Source organism: Choloepus didactylus, chromosome 13 (genome assembly GCF_015220235.1).
Source record: "Choloepus didactylus isolate mChoDid1 chromosome 13, mChoDid1.pri, whole genome shotgun sequence".
Lineage (NCBI taxonomy): Eukaryota > Metazoa > Chordata > Mammalia > Pilosa > Megalonychidae > Choloepus > Choloepus didactylus.
The window spans coordinates 36,913,554-36,921,594 of NC_051319.1; positions in this window are offsets into that span (position 1 = coordinate 36,913,554).

Here is an 8,041-nt window from a genome sequence, read left to right on the forward strand (position 1 = left end):
ACTTCTGCCTTGAACTCCCTTCCCTCAGAGATCCACATCGCTTACTTCCTTCAAGCGTTTGCTCAAATGTCACTTTCTCAGTGAAGCCCACCCTAACCACCATTTAAAAAATCACACATACACACCAGCATTCCAAGGCCACTATCATTGTCTGTTTTTTCCCAGAGCACTTCACACCTTTTAATATATTATAGAATTTCCTCATGTTCATGTTTATGGTCTGTCTCCCCCTCTAGAAGGAAGGGGTATTTTTATGTTTTATTCATTGATGTATTTCTTAGATCCTACTCTTTTGTCTTTCATTGATACATCCCTGGTGCCTAGAAGAGTGTCTGACACATAGTAGGTAGTCAATGAATATTTGTTGAAAGATTTATTGGCCAAATAACTAAATGACTGACTGATTGAATGAATGAATAAATGAATAAAAAAAAAACATTAGCTACCTGTTTAAATGGATAATGAATGCTAAAGCTGTGCACTGATGACTTGGATTATTTTCCTATGATTCTACTGAATGTTTTCCACATCGTTATCCCAGTTCTCTCTCCAGGCTCTGAACATGGTAGGAGATCACTATTATTACTGTATATCTCATACACAGACACCACTCATGCATCACCATAGGCACCCAGTCCTAAATAAGAAAATAATAAGGAAAAGGCACAAGCAAAATTGCCTGTGAAGCAATTCTGTTCATAAGAAAATTCTGCTTGTGAATTCACTAGCAATGAGAAGCCTCCAGTTAAAGGAGTGTGTAACACAACCTGTAGTTCCAAAATCGAATGCTACCAGGCATCTATTCAAGCCAAGAGTATTTACTCAAGTCTTGCCAAGAGGGAGAATGTGGGTGGAGGTAAAAAGAGGCTCTTCAGCTCTCTGCACAATTCAGGACAGATTCTTTATTGGGCTTATTTGGACAGATTCTTTATTGGATTAATTTTAAATTTTTTCAGTCATTCTTAGGGTTTTTCTTCAAGCAGTTCATTTTCAGTCCCCGATTGCTTGTACTCATTTTATTTGACATTGGCTAAAATCCTTGATGATGAATCTCTGGACATTCTAACATCAGGACTTTCATTAACATGAATGAGTATCAGATCCTTTCTTAGAGCAGTTTTGACAGGGAGCAAGTATCCTGGATGCTGACTGCTTAGTAGAGGGTCTGGTGGGCAGGCATCCCCACCACCCTACACCCCCTACCTGGCCATCCCCCATCCCACCCCACCAGGGGGGTGAGCAAAAGAGAACTGCATCTGTTTCACAGCCTTGCCTGCACCAGTCATGCATTCTTCACATTCTTCATTGATGGACAGTCCCAGCTGGCACAGCTGACGAGCACATTAACAACTCAACAGCAAGGGCCCAGACCTCTGAGAATCCTTTCCTACTCCCAAAGCATCCTCTTCTTTTGAAACAAGCCCCACTCTTGAATTCAACTAGATTTCTTTCGCTCAAATTTCTGATGAACATGTACTGTTTTTATCCCTGGGTTCAGTCTCAGACGGGACTTTAAAATTGCTTCTGGCACAAACATTACCTGAATCTCTTTACATGGCTTAGACAAATTGAAATGATGTGATGATGAAATACGAAGGAAGAAAAAGGAGAGTGTTTAATTTTTTTGTACTTTTGATTATTTGAATACTAATTTTTTTGGTCCTAGAATTGTTTCAATTGAGATCATTTCAAATGTATCTCCTTGGAATTATCTCTAGAATTGACAAGATATAAACATATATCTCCTCTCTCTCTCGCTCTCTTTTTATATATGTGTGTGTGTGTATATGTGTGTGTATGTATGTGTGTATTTCATATATGGAACACCCCTAGCTTTTTTATTTAAACCCTTAATTGGTAGTATTAGGGATTAGAATCTGGGTTATCCAATTTCCCACATCTTAGAGTTCACGGTACTTTAAGTACTGTGGTGTATTCCGTTCTGTCATGATTTTATAATGCTGTTGCCATTGCCATTGCATATCCCAGTGAGTGAAGGGATAGAGATTTTGCCTCTAAAAAAACTATGAATGATGATAATAGGTATAAATTGGTCTACAAATGGGCACCTTCACAGTTACTTACCTCTCTAAAAGGTTCTTTTGTAACTTCTAGAAGTTCATTTTTTATAGCACAAATGTAATGTGAAAGTGTAAATATCTTAGGGATACAGATCTATGTCTTAAGAATTAAATTACAAGATCTAGAAGAAAGTGTGTGTGTGTGTGTGTGTGTGTGTGTAACTGCTGCAATTGGAATAAACAACAACTTTAGGGAAAGGCCAGCCCCTGCTTTTCATGTTCTACTATTTTACTCTGTGCTGAATGGCTAAAAGATCCATGCAATAGCTTTTGTAATAGCAAACAAAGAACTGCAGATTTTCTCCTGCCACTTCAAGATTATTGTCAACTTTCTTTTTTCCTCATGTATTTCTTCAAGAATGTTGACTTTATTAATTTAAGGTCCATTTATTTACCTTTTTATTGTGTATATATGTTGGAGTATTTTACAATCGTAGAATTTCTCTTAAAAAACAGGCTTGCATTGCTGACGGAATACATAACTCACAGAATAATAATTTACATTTTCTGAAGGATTTAAAAAAAATATTCTTTGGTCGTTATGAGTCCAGAGGTTTTGTTTTTAAAATTTACAGTTTGCCAGAATTCAATACCTGAACTATTATAGGAGCTGATGGTTCAGGACAGCTGTCTTGTTTACAGGGGGAGAAAAGCAAAGCAAGTTCTTAACCTTTTAAAAGTAGAAGTAGGTCTTAGAACCTTTATGTTTTTACTCAGTTAAAACACTGATTATAGAAAACAAAAAGAACTTGATGAAATTCAGTAACATTTAAGTAGATAACATATTTCTATCAAATCATTTTTAGGAAGTGGTTTTTCTTCCCAATTATTTTGTAAATATTCTATTCATTACCAATGATGTTATTGGTACTACTAATATCTAAAATAATGTAATTTATTAACAACAATAAACAGTCTCAAACATTATGAGAAATAATGGAATTATTAAAATAGGTATTTATTTGAAACTTGTTTAGAAAAAATGTCAACAAAGCATGCAAGAAAAGCAAAATAAGAAATGCGGGAAAATGAACCCATATGCTTCTTGATAATTGAGATTACTCACCCAATTTCCAAAAGAGAAATTGAGAAACATCAAAAGTAAGCAAGTATTACCATGACTGACTGGAGTGGTTGGATGTATGTTAGCTGAACATTTTAAAAGATGAAGTCCTATCACATTTAAGTGGAAATTCAGAACACAATGTATTATCAGACTGTTTCTTTATAGAAATAAAGAAATGCTAAGTCAGCTTTACTGAAAAGTGACTATAACTGTATTTGGTTTCTTTTGTTTGGTGTGGGACAAAAGAAAGACCAAAATCCAATAAGGAAAAAAATTGTGGATAATTGAGCAAGATAAAGAATTTGGGGAATAAAAAAACAAGCCATGTCCTTCTGCTAATGTAACAGCCAATGTCTAATTAGAAACAAATATTTCAATGTATATGAATGGGGTTGTTAAAACGACACAAATGAATGCAAGAGAATTAGACAAGTCACCGTATTTTTCCACCACTTTTTTTGAAGAAACTTTTTCTCCCAATGAAATGATACTTAAAAATTATCTTTAATGAATCATTTTTAAAAGTATGCATTGCTATGAAAACCAAGCAATTCTCAAATTCTGTTGTTGAAACTGAAGAAGCAAGAAATCGGTAGTTTAAGAATTAGTTATTCATTATGAAATTTCACCCGTGTTTTTTTTTTTTTTCTTGGTTTCAGAGAAGATTCCACAGAAAACAGACAAGGTTGTCCAGAGGGAGAACTAAGACTCATGGTTCCAAAGTGAGTAGTGAATTGGAAATTCTGGAAGGTTTCATGAGACTAAGGAGAAATTAAATATATTGATTTAATGAATGTATTTACATGACGATGGAGAAATTAGCATTCAAGTCCCACTGACCAATACTTATGGGAAAAGGGGGGGGGGGGACGAGGAGCGATTCTGGCAGCTTGTACCTGCTATTTGTGTGCTGTCCAAAGCTTAGCAGGGGAATGGTGAGGACTGGGGCTGCATTAGAAAACATCCTCTGGGCTGCCTCTCTGGGCGTGCTTTGAACTCATGCTCATCATTATTTTATGCCGCAGCTTGTCTTTGTGTTGGTGGAGGGGAAAAGAAAAACACAAGAGACTCCTCTTTAACTTCGAAATCAAAGCTCTGCTCTGCTGATTGTTGGAGTGGCTTTTCAAAGGCAAAGCAAGCAGGGACATTAACATTCTTTGTTTCCCTGGACCAGGAGCTGAATTTTTTATTTTTTTTTTAATTCTCTGTAGGAAAAAGAGCATGTTTCAATATATTTTAAATTTACTTTAACCTGACTGAAAACATCTCCTGTTTTATTTCAATTTGACTGGCACTTGGAGAAGATAAAGCAAGATGGGAAACCACTTTAAAAGGGGAACCTGCCGAGGTTGTGGGGAAGCGTTCATTGTTACAGAATTTCAGAACCGAAAGGAGCCGGGTCATTGCCCCTTGCACACCCTTTCCTGATAGGAACCTCAAGGTGCAAAGAGGTTAAATCAGTTGCCTAAAACCCATTCCCAGAAATTCAGGGCTAGTCTTACCTCGCTGGATTCCCACTCTTGCCCTCTTTACCCTATTTGTACTACGCTATGCTGCCTCTAGCGTTAGACTGAGAAACTATACGTGCTGAGAGAAGGTGAAGAAAACCTGGAGAGGGTCGGAGATACTCCTAAGGAAGGAAGAAGTGAGTTAACTGAGTCAAGATGCTCGAACATTTTTGCCTTGATAAAGCAGAGAAGCAGCAGGCTCGCCCCAGGCATTGAACGCGCAGAACAGCCGCTGCTGAATTTCTACAATGCCTGTTTTCAACTTTGGACCACCATCATAGGGAAAAAAGTTAATTGCTTCCTTCTCGCCCTCCACGCCTTCCACTCTAATCGAAGGGACTGTCATTCCTCAGACATTCGTGTCTTTATAGCACTCACCTTAGTCTTACGTGTCTCTTTCAACCCTCTCTCCCCTTGCTCTTCCCAAACCTTTTTCATGTGCTTTTTTAAGCTGTAAAATCAAGTCACTTTGGCACCTTAGGTGGACAGGAAAAAAAATTGCTAGGTCCCTTATTTCAGCGAAAGCTCAGAGGACCATTCCTGTCCCCTCCTCCCATATGTGGACACGCTAGGAAGACACATACACACCCCTCCCCCGCCCCAAGGATCATTTATGGAGAGGAAAGGGTGCATTTTGTGGCTGCTGGTGGAGGACAGCTAGAGAAGGTATGGGAGAGGACCGAGGGGATGGGAAACGCATCTGTCGCCTATGCCGGGGTGCCGAACAGGAACATCTGCTGCCGCCCTGCCCCGGCGACGGCTGGCACAATCTTTGGCTAGGAATGGGTTTGGGCTGCGAGTGGGCAAAGGCAGCACGGTGGGCCAGGAGGGCGACGCAGAGGGTGGCGCTGGCGGCGTGAAAGGCGTCTTTGTGCAGGATTGGGGGCGGGTGGCGTGGTGGGAAATGAAAGACCTCAGACGAGACCTGGAGGCGGGGGTCTCGGGTGCCCTTACACCACCACTCCACAGATACCGCTGGAACGTTCCGGTGGCGCCAGCAGGGGGCGGTGTGGCGCTGGTGGGGTCCAGGGCCGATGGGGTTGAGGGTGGGGGAGCGTTGAAGCCCCATCTTGATTTGTACTTTGGCCGTGGTGGGAGAAATCAGCTTAGAGGCAGCCGAGGGTGGGATTGAGGGAATTGCCTCACCGCTCCCTTCTTTAGGTGGCGGAGAGATCGCTCCAGCCGAAAAGGCGCAGCCCCTCGCCGGGCACCCGCTCCAAAGTCGGGGAGGCAATAGAGCGGTTCCCGACGCGGAGTCTCCCCCCAGCAGCCCCCAGGCACTACTGCCCCCACCCGGGGGAGGGGGCGGGCGCCGCACTGCCCTCCCTCCGCGTCCAGGCCGCGTGGCTTGCGGCTTATTTTCCCAGCTGGCAAGCGTCGCGCTGCAGACAAGGGAATGCCTGTGGTGAGTTGTTTATTTTGTTGAAGTTTGCGGTGGGCCAGGGAAACGTGGGGGGCGAGCGGCAGGCAGCGGCCGGGACTGTTTTGTTAAGGTCTCCATCCACCTGTGTGGTATAAATCTGCCAGCCTCTGGGCGGCGGGGGGCCAGGGTGAGAAAGCCTCGGCGTTCCAAAAGTCCCCTTTGCGCCTCTTGCAGACCCAGGACCACGTTTGATTCTCCACGCCTGGTACCCGTTAGATCGTAACTTTAGCCGCCCTCATGTTACCCATCAACGCTTCCCGCACCCGCTTGGGACAGGGCTAGCGCTCCCAAGGGCAATTAACGTCCACGACCCGGGCACAGCTGGCCATTGAAGTTTCTCTCGGGTGCTCTTCCCCGTTCCTTGAGGGCAGTGCAACTAAGGTTTTGATATGAGGCGGTGCCCGTGAAATTGGTGGGAACTTGTGGCGGCTTCTCAGAGAGCTGCGTGAAGTTCGTTCAGGGGTGTCGTGTGTTCCCAGTACCACAAACTGGGATCTCGAGTTGGCTGGAGTTTTCCAGACTTGAGACTAGGGAGAGGTAGGCGTTTGGCTCCCGGGAGAGCCCAGAGGAACCCCCGCTTTGATGGCCGCCGCTGCGTTTGCCTGGAAGAAAAGCCTAAATACATTAGCGAGCTGGTAAAGCTTTTAAGACCTTCTTGGGAGTGAGTGGCTGGCTAATGAGAGGTTAATTTTGTTTCGAAGGGAAGGCCGTGCTGGTTTCCTGAGATAAATGGACAGGAAGCGCATTACCTCCGCGCGCTGGCAAGAGGCTCCCAAATGCTTTTTGCACCTGCCGCTTTGAGCTGTGCAAGCCGCGCTGCAGCCCGTAGGGATAGCAGAGAGCGGTTTTGTTCTTGCGGGTGATGAGACCCCGCACGCCCCGCGCGCTCTCCCTCTGGGGCCGCAGCGCTCACTCCGGGCTGTTTTCTCTCGCACCCAGATCCTGCTTGTTCTGGAGCTCGGGGGCCTCCTGATCCTGCCGAGCACCCTCCAGGAGCGGAAGGGTTAAAAATGATGTAAGTACAAGCCACCAGCTTGCCTCTGGGCTGTAGGACTCAGCATTTTCAGCCTGCTTTGCGTACAGCGTGGACGCGGGAGCAGCAGGGAAGCCCTTACTCTAGGACAGGTTGCATAAATCGAACCCCGGGTCTGATTCCCGGCTCCTCTGCCCCCGGCGATGTGTTAAGCAGGGACCCTCCTGCTGGGTTTCTGGAAATGGAAATATATTAACAGAACAGCTAAGACATCACATATAGGTTCAAGAAAATAATCCGCATCTTGTTTAGGATCCGTTAATGTTTCTGGCATGTATTTTAATTCTACCCACTTGCACGTTCCTACAGTCGTATGCTTTGTGGGGTTCCCTAAATGTCCTGTTCTGGTCTCATCTTTCCTTCCTGAAAACAAAGATGAAGGGAGAAAGAGTACAAGTGGCAAGTAACAGGGTGGATTTGTCAATTACAAAAGTCGTCGGTTCACTACTTTTTTTTCTAATTAAAATGTAAAACTTTTATAAGTCATCGATTTTATGTTTGTATCCCAGTCCCCTCCCCAGATTGTTCTTGGTAGAGTCTAAAATCCTCCTTAACCTACAGCACCCGAGCTTGAGGAATGACCTCAAGCTCCTCTCTTGCTTCCCCAGCCGATTCCGGATCTCGCCAACAGTCCGACTCTACCCCGCGAGTGTGTCAACTGACCTAATGTCTTGACACTTGAAAATAGGAACCACCTTGAGATTTAATTGTGAAAATTAGCATTTTCCTCTAGCCGGCTGAACACTTATGCGGCAATAAAAAGTGACTTGTCAGGCTTATAAATCTTAGCTTGTCAAATTTTACAACAGAGGAGCAATAAAGCACCTTAAAAGAGATGAAGTTTTTCCTCTTAAAAACGGTTCCGTTTCATGACACCAAGATTTTCAGTGACTCGAGGACGCCCTCTATTGATAGGAAAATCTAGAGCAC